General features: G+C 46.3%; 1 protein-coding gene across 6 annotated transcripts in view; it reads right to left on the bottom strand.

Annotated features, from left to right (window-relative positions):
* The window catches only part of MET (MET proto-oncogene, receptor tyrosine kinase), a 118,712-nt gene extending 104,411 nt beyond the window's left edge, over positions 1-14,301 (bottom strand). For 2 of the 6 annotated variants that reach the window (XM_073328145.1, XM_073328149.1), the window contains exon 1: positions 13,476-13,555. The gene's annotated coding sequence lies outside the window, so the exon portion shown is untranslated. Of the gene's footprint in view, positions 1-12,675; positions 13,100-13,424; positions 13,665-14,264 lie in introns of those variants that run through there. The other 4 variants (XM_073328148.1, XM_073328150.1, XM_073328152.1 and 1 more) reach the window with 4 other exon arrangements.
* Between the last annotated feature and the right edge of the window lie 1,535 nt (positions 14,302-15,836).

Here is a 15,836-nt window from a genome sequence, read left to right as displayed (position 1 = left end):
CACTGTACTATGTTTCCCGGCCCATCTTATTTGTAGAGCAAATGCAGGCAACGCCAGGCAAAATGGTCACAGGTAAATTTTTTATTCAGATTTGAAACTGCTTGGTAAACACTAAATACTTAGGGCTGCCAACTTTCTATTGCTGAAAACCAAACACCCTTCTCCAAGGCCCCGGCCCCCACTCACTCCATCCCCCTTCCCTCTGTCGCTCGCTCTCCCCCACTCTTGCTCGGTCGCTCATTTTCACCAGGCTGGGGCAGGAGCTTGCGTTGCAGGAGGGGGCTCTGGGCTGGGGAGTGTGGCCGAGGGATTTGGAGTGTAGGAGGGGACTCCGGGCTGAGGCAGGGGATTCTGGTGTGGGAGGGGTGAGGGCTCCGTCTGGGGGTACAGGCTCTGGTGTGGGGCTGGGGATGAGGGGTTTGGGGTGCAGGAGGGGACTCTGGGCTGGGGCCAAGGAGTTGGGGTGTGGGAGGGGTGCGGGCTCTGGGAGGGAGTTTGGATGTGGGAGGGAGCTCAGGGTGGGACAGGGAGTTGGGGTGTGGAAGGGGGTTCAGGCTCCAGGTGGTGCTTAACTCAGGTGCCTCCTAGAAGCGGCCAGCATGTCCCTCAAGTTCCTAGGTGCAGGCGTGGCCATGGGGTCTCTGTGTGCTGCCACCATCTGCAGGTGCCGCCCCCGCAGTTCCCATTGTCTGTGGTTCCCAGCCAATGGGAGCTGCAGAGCTGGCACTCAGGGTGGGGGCAGTGCACGAAACCCCCTGACCACCCCTCAGCTGGAGGGACATGTCACTGCTTCCGATAGCTGCGCGGAGCCGGGTAGGGATGGGACCTTGCCTGCCCTGCTGCGCTGCCAACCAGGCTTTTAACGGCCTGATCAGCAGTGCTGACTGGAGCTGCTAGGGTCCTTTTTAACTGGGTACTTGGTTGAAAACCGGATACCTGGCAACCCTATAAATACTGGAATTAGAAAAAATGGGGTCAAGGTGTAAATGAGGGCTCTAGCCTGCTCTCAGGACACATGCAACACTCCTGTTGAAGTTGGTGGGAGTTTTACCTGAGTTTGGAGAGTAGATGGGGTCCTAAATTTGGCAGATGTAGCCCATCCAGATAAGCTGAGCATGTTGATTTAGTAAACTGGAGCAGTGTGTATGCAAACAAGGACACATTTTATTCTGATGCAACACTCTGTCCTTGCGCATTTGCCCAAAGGTAGTGGCAGACCACATTGGCAAGTTTGCCCTCATCAGAAGGGTTAACCAATAATCAAGATAACCATTATGAACAATCAGTTACTATGGGCCACGTTCTGTCCTTAAATTCACATGGGCATTTCCCAGTTACTTCAGTAGGAGCTAAGCACATTTCCAAGGCAAAATCTGGCCTTATAGTCTCTGGTAGTAGGAGGTCTATTGGATTTCAAAGTCCGCAATGTTGCAATGAGCTTTAGATAGACCGACTCCTGGGTATCCCAAGCCTGCATGGTATGCAAGTATGCATGATGCCTGTGAAGGGCTCATTAAAAGACCAGGGCCCTATTTTGTAAGCACTAAATGTACATAAACAATATTAATGTTTGATTGTATTAGTTTTAAACCACCGTTTTTGGGACATCTGGAAGGATGATACCTATGGCACCACCAAACACAAAGCATTAATTACAACCAACTTTCTTTCAACAAGATACGGAACTCTGGTTTTTAGGAAAAAATGCAAAGAATCTAAAGATTTTAAACAAGGGATTTGCATCATAGTATTATGTAGTATTTAAAATTAAAATCCACTTAGAATTTGCCAGGAAGCCTGAATACTAGTCCAGTAATTCATTTATCATTTTCAATAACATTTTGGAGAGGTAATTAATCGACTTATGACATATATTCAAGTACTGTCACCTTTCATTGTCTTTAATTAAACTCTCCATCTGGTATTTATCATATGTTCTCTAAACTGATTTACAGAAATTAATTTTTTGGGAGGTGGGGGTACAAGTTATATAAAAATATATGTGGTAACTGTGTTTTTCAAAGCAGAGATTCTAGTTCTGCTTCAGAGAAATATCAAGTCTTAAATATATAGGGGTAAATTCTGCTCTCATCTACACCAGCATAAATCTGGAATAAACTGAAGTCTGTGGTTTTACTCCAGATTTACACCAGTGTGAGTGCAAAAATGTGTTCCTCTACAGATACAGGATTTTATTACACTTACTGTAAAATCTACAAACAGGCCAAGCCACAAACTTCAGATCCAGGTGGGGGTATTTAGATTTAGGCTTTTCCATGTTTTCACCATAAAAATAAGGGCCAGTATCAAAGTTTTGATCCTGATTCATCTCCAAGTATTCCTGCATTTTGGGCCTGTTCTGCCCAATTTGGGATGGGTGGTCAGCCTAACTGTAACAGGTTGTTGTTCTCATTGACCATTTATTAGACCTGGGCAGAAAATGTTTTGTTTCCATAATCTTTTTTTTTTTTTTTGAGAAAACTGCTGTTTTCCATGGAAGCTTCCATTTTGACAACAAAAAAAAAAGAATTTTTTTCTCAACAGAGAAATATTTCAAATGAAAAAATTCATCAAGCTCTGCTATTTATATTGCAGACTGCATCCCCATTGTGCTATGTACTGTACAAACACAGGCAAAGCATTGGGGTGAAATCCAGAGTCCACTAAAGTCAATGGCAAGACTCACACTGACTTCAATGGGGCCAGATTTCACTCATGAGTCCTGTGCCACAAAAGTTACAATTTGAGGGTCAGATTGTGCCCGGCTCCTAACATGGCCACATAGGGCAGTAAGGAGAAGTAAGTTTCTGTGGCCATGTTACAGATCCCTGCACTGTGGGTTTGGGCATGGGAGCAGAAAAGAGCAGGGACTGTTCCTCTTGTACTTCTCACTTCAAGTAGGCCCCTCTTCCTCAAGGCACTAGCCAGCAGAACTGAGCTGGTCCAAAAGAGAAGGAACATACAGCTGGCAAAGGGCTATAGTGAATGACTTCTCCACAGGAGCTGTCATAAATATAACGGGAAGGGTAAACACCTTTAAATTCCTCCTGGCCAGAGGAAAAACCCTTTCACCTGTAAAGGATTAAGAAGCTAAGATAACCTTGCTGGCACCTGACCAAAATGACCAATGAGGAGACAAGATACTTTCAAAGCTGGAATGGGGGGGAAACAAAGGGTCCTGTCTGTCTGTGTGATGCTTTTGCCGGGACCAGAGCAGGAATGCAGGTCAGAACTCCTGTAAAGAGTTAGTAAGCAATCTAGTTAGATATGCGTTAGATTCTGTTTTGTTTAAATGGCTGATAAAATAAGTTGTGCTGAATGGAATGTATATTCCTGTTTTTGTATCTTTTTGTAACTTAAGGTTTTGCCTAGAGGGATTCTCTATGTTTTGAATCTGATTACCCTGTAAGGCATTTACCATCCTGATTTTACAGAGGTGATTCTTTTACTCTTTTTCTTCAATTAATATTCTTCTTTTAAGAACCTGATTGCTTTTCCTTGTTCTTAAGATCCAAGGATTTGGGTCTGTGTTCACCTAAGCAAATTGGTGAGGATTTTTATCAGGCCTTCCCCAGGAAAGGGGGTGTAGTGCTTGGGGGGATATTTTTTGGGGGAGACGTTTCCAAGTGGGCACTTCTCCTGTTCTTTGTGTAACGCTTTGGTGGTGGCAGCTTTTAACCTAAGCTGATAAGAATAAGCTTAGGAGGTCTTTCATGCAGGTCCCCACATCTGTACCCTAGAGTTCAGAGTGGGGAAGGAACCTTGACAGGAGCAAAGTGGTGGGAGCCAGGAAGAAATTGTGACTTCCTCCCGGGGGCTCCTCCTAAGGCAGCACAGCTTTGTTCTGCTGCATACACTGTGCAAAGCTTCAGTCTAGCCCTAAAACAATTGACATATGGGGGAGAGGTGAGGGAAGAGGGATGCATTCAAATGCATACAATGTTAATATATATTTGCAATTTTTAAAATTGTTTTTATGGGTTGGATTAAACCTTGTTGCAACAGCTGTCTTTCATTTAAAGTAGTGGTAAGAAACCATTCAGCTCCTTTATGAACCAGCTAGCCAGGGGTGAAAGTAACTTAAAGGACTTACCGGTATGCTGGAGTCCTGAGGGGGGCATGGCCTCAACTGGAAGAGGCATGGCCTCAACCATAAGAGGTGGGGCCTTTAAATCAAGATTTAAAGGCCCTGGGGCGCTGGCTGTGACTGGGAGCCCCAGGTCCTTTAAATCACCCCGGAGCTACCAGCTGCAGAGGCAGCTGAGAGCCCCGGAGCTTAGGGGAGAATTAAAGGGCCCTGGGCTCTGGCCGCTGTGGTGCTCTGGGCCCTTTAAATCACTGCAGGAGCCCTGCTGCTGCTACCCCGGGGCTCCAGCAGTGGGGCTTGGTGGCGCTTTAAAGGGCCCCGGGCTCCCCACAGTGGCAGGAGCACCGGGCCCTTTAAATCCCCGTCCGAGCCTGGCTGCCAGAGCCCCGGTGTAACGGCAGCAGGGCTCTGGCGGTGATTTAAAGGGCCAGGGGCTCCCACAGCGGCTAGAGCCCCGGGCCCTTTAAATCAGTGCTGGGGAAGCCGGTCCAGTCTGGCACAGCACGCCGGCTCTTGCCAGTACGCTGTACTGGACCGGACCAGCTTACTTTCACCTCTGCAGCTAGCTGAAACAGCACCAGCCTCCACCCAAAAAAAGGCATATGCAAAGCACATGGAGACAGAGGGGGTTTACTGGGTATTGTTCTACTAACTGGGCATATGTGTGCAAGAGAGAGAGCAGCAAAAAAATCCACCACAGAAGCAGACCAAGAGAAGAAGCAGAAAGCCAAAGACAATACAGCCTGGACAAACACTGGGAGAGTGGCCCTGAGAAAAAAAGCCTAGAGAGAGCTTTTGCAAATGAGTGTTGGCTGAAAGAGGCTTGGAACTGCAAGCAAAGAACTCTATTCTGTTTGATTCCTACTGTGTCCAGGGAAACAGAACTTTGTATATCCTGACTCCAACAATCTCTCCTATTTCTATTAGCCAAGATGGTCAGGGATGCAACTCCTTGTTCTGGGTATCTCTAGCCTTTGATTGCCAGAAGCTGGGAATGGACAACAGGAGACAGATCACTCTGATTGCCTATTCTGTTCATTCCCTCTGAAGCACCTGGCACTGGTATATTGGGCTACATAGACCATTGGTCTGAGCCACTATTGCCATTCTTATGTCCTCCTAACAGAAACAACTTATAGGACCCCAAATTTTGGCAACTGCTTTGGTCAAAAGGAGATAATGCTTTTATACATAAAAGTAAGTGGCAGCTATCCCCATCTGCCTCTCAACTCAGCCAGGATTAAACTGGCTGATTTCTTAGAGGCATCTCAGTGTTAAATAAAGATATAAAAAAATAGAGGGTGATAGCTTATATATTACCTCTCAAAAGATATGAAGCAGCTGCTGCACATTGGGTAAAATACATATTTAGAGATATTTTACACAGATACATATTTCCCAACATTACGTCTTTATTTATTATAAAGAAAAAATTACAACTAATTATTGACCCACAAAAGCCCTAACTATCGGAGCCAATGGGGCTCAGTGGTGGAGGGGTTGCCCAAAATTCTCAGCCCTGAATCAGAGATGTTGGACCCAGTCCTGCAAACCACTTCCTAGTGAGCAAAAATGAATGAGTAAAAGTAAAGTTTTAACCTTTCTGCTCTAACAGAGTCAATGAGTCATTAGGGGAGAATTGTGGTAAGGAGAAAGCAGACCAAGACAGACTCTGGACTAGAGCCCTGTGCGGGACTATTTTTTTAATCCTGCTCCTGCCCTGCCCTGCAATACCCACTCCCCTCCGCTCCTGCATTGTCATCCCGTTCCCACCTGCAAAAACATTAGATCCCGCAAGAGAGACAGATTCCTCATACACGAAATTCAGACACAATTTTTACCATTAAAAGAATAAAAAATACTTTGGCTCCTGTTATAACAGACATCAAATCTCTTTCTATCCCTCACTTAAATTTAAGTATTAAAACCATTATTGTTTTTAAAAAAGTAAAAACTTGCTTTACATTGTTAAAATTCTATTTATGACAAACTGACAAGAGATTTGATGTTTTCCCACAAATTAACACAATTGGGGGGGTTTTCGCTCATCAAATCCTGCCGCAACAAAGTACATTTTACCTGCTCCTGCTATTATGGCAGTGGGCGAGATCCTATGTATCATTAGTATTTGTCTTCAGTCAAAAGCTACACGTGTGGGAAATGAGAAACTTACAATGTGTTACTGTATCAATAAAAGATAGCCACATAAATCTGTCTTGATTTACACCTGTGCAACCTTAATAAGTAAGCTCAGTCAGGTTGCAGGAGTGTAACCAAGGGCATAATTTGGCCCCTATACTTTGTCATCAGCTCCAAATGCACAGTTATTTTGTAAAATATCCTGTCCAAAAAAGTAAGCTCATGGGATAGCTTGTAACTACCATTTTGGATTACGAAGAAAAGTTTGGTCAACACACAGGGGAAGGTTTAGTTCCAGCAAACACACACAAACAGGAAATCTCTCCACAGTAAGAAGGTGTTTTTCTTTACACAATAGAATTTAAAGATGTGTCATCATGTAGTTTAAAACAAAAATGGCCATTGCTAAGTAAGTTCACCCTTTCCAGTAGGTTATGAGTATACCAGACTTACAGTACATTTCAAAACCTGTTAGAACTTGCATGGATGGCATACAAACACAAACAAATGAAACCTGTCTTAGTCTGTGCATGGTTTTTAATCAGTAAGCATGTCAAGCTTTGGGGGGAAAATCAATTTTCAGAAGGCAAATGGTAACAACTGCAGATTTAATCAAATTGCATCTGCAATCTTTTACTATTTTCTATATGTTTGAAATGAAGTAGCTCTGTGGTAAAAAATGAATTTCAATGAATGTCATATATTTAGTTATATGCCTTATTTTTTTAAATTTATCAAGCTAGATCACTGATCCTTAGCAGAAATTATGCCAGCACATGTCAAAAGAAGTTGGATGCTGTTTAGTAGGAGAAGCATTAATATGAAGGAGCTATAGTAGAGAAGAGTGACTAAGGATATGAATCCTTATTTGTACCTTACCATACAGGAAGAAAAATTATGCAGACATAGCTCATAAGACAAGAATTGCAGCTGTGGCATACACAACAGAATGCCGCTGGGGATCAAATACCACAATGATGGGCATGGTATAAGAAACTGAATAAAATAGTAATTCTTTGAAGGCACAGCATTTAAGTATTTTTCATTTCACATAAGGCTTCATCTGAATTTGATGAATTCCAGGATTGCCTCCCCTACAAAAAAAAATCTATTTCATCTTGATTTCCCTAGGGCTAGTAAGTAGAAGAAGCTGTATCATACAACTGTAAAACACACTTCAAAGACTCTCTGTTGAAGTTCTTCTGCAACTATTATATATTGCAGCAGTTCTCAAACTGTGGGTCGGGACCCCAAAGTGGGTCGGCACCACATTTTAGTGGGGTTGCCAGCGCTGGCTTAGACTTGCTGGGACCCCAGGCCAAAGCTGAAGCCCGAGCCCCACCACCTGGGGCCAAAGACTGAGGGCTTCAGCCTTGGGTGATGGGGCTTAAGTTACAGGCCCCCTGCCTGGGGCTGAAGCCCTTGGGCTTCAGTTTTGTCCCCCTCCTCCCTTCCTGCACAGGGTGGAGGTGCTCAAGCTTTGGCCCCCCCAACCTGGGCCCTGGGGCTCAAGTGGGCTCTGGCTTTGTTTCCCCCCTCCTGGGATTGTGTAGTAATTTTTGTTGTCAGAAGGCGGTTGCGGTGCAATGAACTTTGAGAACACCAGATATCGGTATGTTATGAAAACCATTGTTACTGAAATCTTCTAGCAAAATTGTACACCACCTACTCTTCGGAGAACTCTGTGCCAAAAAATTAAAAATTCTGCGCACAATATTTTAAAATTCTGCAAAATTCTGCATTTTTTTGGTCAAAATAATGCAATATAATCCAGCTGGTTTCAATTATTTTTGTAATTTATTTAAAATTACAGTACAATGGATGGAAAATGGGAGTGGGGAGCATTGGAGGAAATCACCAAACCCCCTCTGCCTAATAGTAGTGTAGCTAGTATTTGACGGTTTACTTCAAGTTATTAGTCAACAAATATATGCATCCATATGCTTACTGTTACATCTTAGGCAAACGAAGAGCAAGTGGGGGCTGGGGACTCAAACTCACAATATATACTGGCTACTGACCATCTCCAAAAAAGATTAATAGCAAACAGTTCATGGAGCACATTTTGATAGGAAATTTTTTCAGTCCAAAAATTTAGACCAGTTCTAATCACTAAAGCACCATAAGCATTTATAAGGCCATACTGTCCTTTACAATACGGCTCCTTTACATCACTCTGGCAATGTAAAAGGAGTGTAAAATGTAGATGTAAAATGTAAAAATGTTTACACCTGTTTTATACTCCTGGGGGAATTCAATAAGAACAATGGGAACAATTCACTAAGCAGGCAGGCTGCTACATTCTCCTCTGCCTGACGGAACAGAATCTGCCCCGCGTCTCCCTCTTCAGAAACACCCCAAAGCCCTGCCCCTCCATGCCGAGCACACCACAACAGCAGTTGAGAGAGACAGAGTCTCTCTCACACATGCATGACTACTCAGACCACCACCCGCCCTGAGTGGTGATTTACATCTCTATTGGCTGCTGTGGGTGCCCAAACCGACCTGCTTGCACTGTCGGGAAATGGGCGCATGACCATTCTTGTGGTTTCCCTTTGCTTCCCCGTCAGAAGTCATTTTTCTGCTGGGAAGCAAAGAAATCTGCAGGGGGCATGAATTCTGCGCATGTGCAGTGATGCAGAATTCCCCCAGGAGTAACTACTGAGTGCCCCAAATTCTCTTGCTTCAGTTTCATGTCTCAACCCAAATATCTGTGCAAACAGTACCCACCTGATTCAAAGCCCCTTGGAGTCAACAGGATAGACTGCAATGGGCTTTGTATCAGGCACTATCTGATCACATCAGGTGGCATAACAATATAATTGTGTAGTTTAAAAACAAAACAAGAAATGGCCCTCGATCTCCTTGAGCAAAATTCATCCTTAAAACAACACCTTTTCCCTCACAGGCATTACATCCTGGATGAATCTGGCCCAATAACTTTACCTTTTTTTTTTCTCCCATATTTAAAATTGCAGGAAAAATGCTCTATCTTCCTGTACAACATAATAATATTCCTGAAGGCAAATAGCTTGGCAATTTGGGAGATTTGTTAATGTTAAAGGAAACAAGTTAGCACACATACCATGTGTATGAATGCCTTTAGAAATTAGATTGCAACCCTGATTTGATTTCCTAAAAGGTATTTGAAACAAGGAAAGCAACACAAGGTCAGCGATTCTAAGAGTAATGAGAATTTGTGGGATTTCAAACAGCTCTACATGAAACAGGCCTGATGTTCTGGGGAAAAGAGGTCACCTAATTATTCCTTTCTTTAAGGCCCTGTCTACACTACTTTTCCCCTGGGTGAAAAAACTGCTTTGAAGATGGTTTCTGCTAACATGCCTGTGTTAGCTGCTGTGGATGAGGTATAGATTTGTTAAAACCATTGCTAAGATAAATACATTCTTCAGAAAGAAAGCCCAACAAAACAGAACCTGATGGTTTGGCTGCACAGTGGGGGATGGGCAGCCCATGCAGATCAATACTTTACATTGTGGTCAGCTCATCTCCACAGTGGCTCACCCCATAGAAGTACGTAGGAGTGGAGAGGTTTGGGTAGACTAGGGAACTAGAAAGAGCATGGCTAGAATCTGCATATTGTGAATTCAATGGCTACACACTCTATAAAGGAGGCAATCATAGACAAGATGCACAAGATGATGCCTCCACTGACTGGTAATGGGCTGTTAAACATTCGGTCTTTGTGCCAATGCTTTAAATGCAGCCCAAAGAGGTAATGACCATAAGTGTGGGAAACCTGGTCACATGGTTTTCATGTACTAAAGCTAGGGGAGCTGGTTTGCAGACAAGAAACCCATATGTGTTTGTTCAGAGTGACAGGTGGCAAATATCCCTGAGAATTCCCCGCTCTCTTCCCTCCCCGCCAACACACCTTGGAATTGGGATCCTTAAGGCTCCTTGGGGCCAGTGTTTCATGTCTTGGTCCTGGGATCTTCAGAGGATACCAGGTGACTGCTCTTTTATCTCCCCATTTTATCATTGGTATTATTAATATTTATTATGTGTATTACTATTGAGCCCAGAGATCCCAGGCAGGATCCCATTGTGCTAGGTACTGTACAAACATGTGAAAACACTGCATCTGTCCCAATGTGCTCTCTTAAGTGAGTAGAGTTAAGATAAGTGCCTACTACAAAGGGGTGCTGGGTCCTGAGAGAGACCTCAGAATTCCTTGTGTGGACACTGCCCTGGAGTCTGCACTGTAGCTAGGGAAGCCCTGATTTCTGAGGTATCTTTCAGGCGTCAGGTTCCCTTGGCTGCTGTGGAGTCAGGCATGTTTACAGCTACACAGCTGCCAGTTGGATGGGGTAAGCTCCAGAATGTCTTTACTCTGATTTGGAGTCCAGCAGACCGAAGAGGCCATCCCCTTTCCCCTCTGAGATAAACAATGTGGAGCAGCCACCTGGAGGATCACAGAAGGATGAGGAAAAGCCACTTGGCCCCCCAACAGCACTGGACAAAGCAGAAGGGGGTTGCAGGTCACCATGCAAGCCCCCAGAAGATTACAAATGAAGGAGGGGTCTCAGAGCCAGTAGGGAGGGGGAAAGAGGATGTTAGGGACTTGTAGACTTGATGAGGTAAGAGGCCAAAATTTGCTAACAATTCTTTATTCATGAACCTCTCAATGAACCTGTGCTAAGTTTTGGGTTTCTAATTGACTTAGGCCTTAATTACTCTGTTTCCCATTGCATTACCATCAACTGTAAGCCATAGGCTGGCTTCAGAATGACTTTTTGTAAAGAAAGCAACCCTCTAACAAGAACATCTGCAGTTGTGTCTCAAGAGAAACAAGTGTTATGGAATGGTCATAAATTCTGAAAAACACTAAGACAAAAGACAAGACAAAACTTCTGCAACCCTCTGGAAATAGATTTTGATGTGAATTTAAAAACGATTGTTGTACATAACTAATTTGGTGTATTTACCTTTCTTCAAATTATCAATTGTGTACTAAAAGACCTGTATTACAAATTATCTATGGCTACAGAAGGTTTAAGGAGGTAATGGGTGCAAAGGACAATGAGATAGTTAATCTCTCAGGTTATTTTGTTTTTAATGTGTGACTCTTGCAAAACAGCAGCGTTGTGGTCTTTATTGGATAACACACTGTAAATATTAGCTGCAAATATTTAAACAGCTCTTATAGAGAAGTGAGACGTTTTGTACCTTGCCTAAGTATGAGTTTGTGCCTTTTGAATCTCAAAAATGATTCCCACCTAATTCTGCTTGCCAGCAATGCAAAAGGACATTTTGAATGAGATATATCAAAAGCAAATGAATTACCACCACATGCAAAGGTTTTTTGGGAAAACTGAAAACATCCACACATTGCAGCTTCTCAAAGTAAATCCTGTAGATTATAAATGCAACAACTCCCAATGAACTGCACAGATATTAAAGTATTTGTACTATTTAAATATTCAACATTTTAGGGGGTGAGGATTAACCTAAATATTTACAGTTTCTAGAACATACATAAATATTTATAAAGAAGAGACCATCTAACTTAATGTTGATATGGGCACAGTACTAAAGTTTCATTACAGAGTGTAAATTATTCCTAATCGTGGACAAATTTAATCTTTAAAATAAAAAATCTACAATACAACAGCAAGAAATATTTTAAATACACCAGATCTGTAAAGTACATACTCTGGTAATTTGGAAGATAGTATACTTTAAAAAAAAAAAAAAAGCATTTAACTTGATGTAAGCCTGACTGACTATGCAAGAATTTATCAGTAGCCAAATATTTAAAACACATTTTTTTCTAAAATGAACTTTCAAGTTAAATTTGACAAAACCATCTGAATAACCCAAAGCCTTTGACTTCATTTACATTTCTGCACCTCTTACGCCCCAAACAGCACAGCTAACGGTCCACATGATCATTGCAAATAGACAGTCACAAAGAGAAAGTGTAATAGTTGACAAGAAAAATAGTACACAAGATGCATGTTAAAAACAACATATGTACGGTAGGTGGATGGCTCCATATGAAATACAAGCCTAAATATTGTGTTATACAATGTGATGCTTCTTACAACATTTCTAGAGAGAGTGCTTTGTAAGTGTGGCATTTTCTTTCTAATGCCCTTTGGAACAATTACCCTTGTAGTAACTGACTAGGATACCTTAAAAATGAAAAAAGTATATAGATAATCATCTGATGAAAGTTTAGAAGAACTGACATGATTCTGTCAAAATTAGACTCTCTGACGCTCCTCACACAGAGGAGGGTGGTAAAGGGTTTTATTATTACATCTCAAACCCAGGAAGTTTCCAGCTGCTAAAGCAGCGATTGCTGTAAAATAAAACACTAATGCAGAAGACACCAGAGTGGAGTTGACGTTTCCCTTGGTCGGAATTAATCTGACCCCCTTAACTGACTCCCACGCCAGGGCAGTGCAACATGCATACAGTACCTGTCTCTGCTAAAGCCAACAACGCGGTATTCCCGCTGGGGTCCCCTCTAGGGGTTTCTAGCCGGACACCAACGCTTCCCGCTACATTCCCAAGCAGCGGGGTCATCTCATTGGGAACGGGTGAGGGCAGAAGCCGCCCGGGAGGCGCAGCGCGAAGGAGGCCAGCAGAGATGCACGTGCACCTGCAGGCAGGGCGAGGCGATCCCCTTTCAGCGCTGGAGGGTGCGGGGGCTCCTCGCGGCTACTGCGCCGCTTGGCCGCTTCCCCGCCGCGGCCGTCAGGCTGAGTCAGGCGGCGGTGGTTCCAGAGTGGATGACTGTAAGCGCCGCACACGCACACACACTTCATTCACCTTCCCGCCTCCGCCCTCGGCGGAGTCACTCACTCCTGAATCATGCAGGCTCGCGCTCCTTGCGGTCGCCCGGAGAACTCCCCCTGACTCAGCCCCAGGAGCGCGCGGCCCGTCCCACTGCCCCGGTCTCTCCCGCCTGCTGTCCCCGCGCTTACTGACAGCTACAAGTGCGCTAACCCCTCCTCCCCGCCCCCCGGCCGCGGGCTCCAGTCCGCGGCCACAGCCAACGGGATCGATTCGGTTTCGCACGAGTTTGGGGCCAGATCCTCCAGACCTCGCTCAGGCTGAGAACGGCGGGATCTGGCCCCTTCCCCGCCCCCGGGGCACTGAGGCTCCAGCTCGCGGAGCCGGGCGATGGGGGAATCCCCCTCCTGCAACGCGGGGGCTGAGCACTGACCCAGGCGCCGGGTGGCTGGACAGGCCGGTCCCCGGCGCTCTCCGTTTGTACCTTGAGCGGGCGGGGAAGCCGAGGCAGCTGCTCCGCATCTGGGTCCCCGACTCCCGCGCTGCGCTCCCGCCAGCTGGAGGCAACGTCGCTGCTGGGGGGTGGGCGCCGCCCTGCTGCTCCCCAAGGCACCTGGAGGCGCCGGTCACTCTGGCGCTGCGCTCTTCCCTCGGCGCCTCTGCCGCTCCCGTGGCGGCTCCCAGCGGTAAATCAGCGGGTGGCCTCGGCTCCCCCGCCTCGCCCCGCGCGGTCCTGACCTGGCCGTGACTCACCGCCTGCCTCGCAGGGGCCCGGGAGCGCGGAGGAAGCGGCCCTTCCCCCTCTCCCGGGGAGGTGGGGGGGGGGGCGGCGCTGCTCACGTGGAGAGCCCCCCGGCCCCTCAGCTCCGTCCCCCGCGCCCCAACTTTCCAGCTGAAAAGGGGGAGTTTCCTGCGACGCTCCCCTCAACCAGTTGGGCCAGCAGCCCAGGGACTAAGCCCAGGCGGGCTCCGAGCTGCGGCCGGGGGCCGGGGCCGGCTGCTGAGCGGAGCCGGGGCTGCCGCGCAGGGACGAGCCCGACTCAGCGGGGACAACAAGCGAGGCATTGGCTCGGGGAGCGGGCAATGGGGATCTGGGAGGGGATCCAAACTTGGCCAGCCCCGCAGAGCCCCAGTGGCCTTTTGGGCCCTGCCACCCATCGCGATTCCCCTCCACCTTTGCCGCTGTTTGCCTCTCCCTCGTTGTGTAACTGCCCCCAAGCAAACTCCGGGGGACCCGGACTTCCCCCGAAGTGCCACGCACCGCCCAGAGTACCTTGGAAAGACCGCAACTGCCTCCCCTCTCCGCATCCCTAACCGCCCCGAGCCTGCTCCCAGCGGCAGCTGCAGAGCCCCACTGAACTCCTTGATCTGGATCCTGCAAGCGCACCGGGAGAGGCTTGCCAGATCCAGCCCTTAGGTGGTTCCTCTAAGGCCGGAAGACAAAACGTGTTCAGACAGAGGTGGGCTATTTATGCTGCTTTCAGAAAACATCGGATTTAAAAGCAGATTTTCTCCCCTGTGTTACTACCTGAGAGTATTGGTACCTGAAGAAATATTAACTTTCATCCAGCAACTCAGTGGCAGTGGCCCGGCCATGCTGGCCGAGCTACAGCACAAACCGGGCTGTCCTGAGAAGGGGAATTGGTCCATAGTCTCTCCACCGGCAGTGTCAGAGGTGGGAATTGTATTGTGAACATCTGTCCTCTAGGAAATGGATTTAAATAATCCCATATAGATAATTAAATAGCCATCTATCAGTAAAGGTGCCCCTGTGAGTCGCAAGGGATACTAAGTGCTCAGATATGAAGTACTGGGGATTTATCTTCACAACACCTCTGTAAGGTAGGTATCCTCTCCATTTTTACAGATCAGAAACTGAGGCACTGTCTGAGGGTATGTCTACACAGCAATGTAAGCCCGTGGTTTGAACTCACTCTCAAGCCTAACCCCCCTTCCCATCTACACACAAATTGTGCTAACCCAGGTTTCCGAGTCCACAGGAGTAGAGGGGCTGAGCCTGAGTGAAGCCGGGATCCAGGCTTCACGCCTTATGGCTTTGCACTGGAGACACAGCCCCACTGGATTTGTGCTCTGGGAGTCTGCCAGAAGTATTCCATATTCCCATAGACTGACTTTTTTTGTCCTCTTGACAGTCACATTTGGTGGACAGTCAAATCTTCCCATACTGCACCATGAATAAAGAGCTAGAGCAGCTATAGTTTGGGAAGGTGCTAGAAAGTCTGAGATTTGTAGGGTTTAAATTCAGTTGGAGCTGTCTGGAGCAGAGCTCTGGTAAATAATGACTCCAGCCTGATTCTGTTGGTTCTCACCTGGGGGTCTGCAGCCCTTTGGGGGTCTGCGAGCTGGTTTCTGGGCGTGCTTGGGGTTCCACACCTGAAGCCCTGAGCTGCAGGGCGTACCCCCGTGGGCCTGAAGCCCTGAGCGGGATGGGGGACTAGGAGCTCCAGGAAATACTCTATGAGAATTTAGGCCCTGGAGATATGGGTTGTTGGATTGGGGCTTGCATAATGCTGGAGCCCCGGGTTGGGAGCCAGAGTTCAACAATTCCTAACCTGGGGTTATAAATGGTTGTAGATGCTCAAGCCCTGTGTTAATGAACCCCGGATCTGCTAACTTGAGTTGTACTAGTACTGGGTTTTCATTGCAGTGTAGACAGACCCTGAGAGATTGAGGTCCAGTTTTACAAAGGGACTTTAGCTTTGCAACACTTGACTTCTAGGTGCCTACAAAAATCACTGCAATAACAGTCTGACCCACAAAGCCTAGAGGCACTTCCTCATAACCTTTACCCCCAGTGGTTATTTTTATAAAGCAGTCGGCCAAC

This window comes from Lepidochelys kempii, chromosome 1, assembly GCF_965140265.1.
Source record: "Lepidochelys kempii isolate rLepKem1 chromosome 1, rLepKem1.hap2, whole genome shotgun sequence".
Lineage (NCBI taxonomy): Eukaryota > Metazoa > Chordata > Testudines > Cheloniidae > Lepidochelys > Lepidochelys kempii.
Note: the sequence above shows the minus strand (reverse complement) of the source record. Positions and strands in the feature narration are given on the sequence as shown.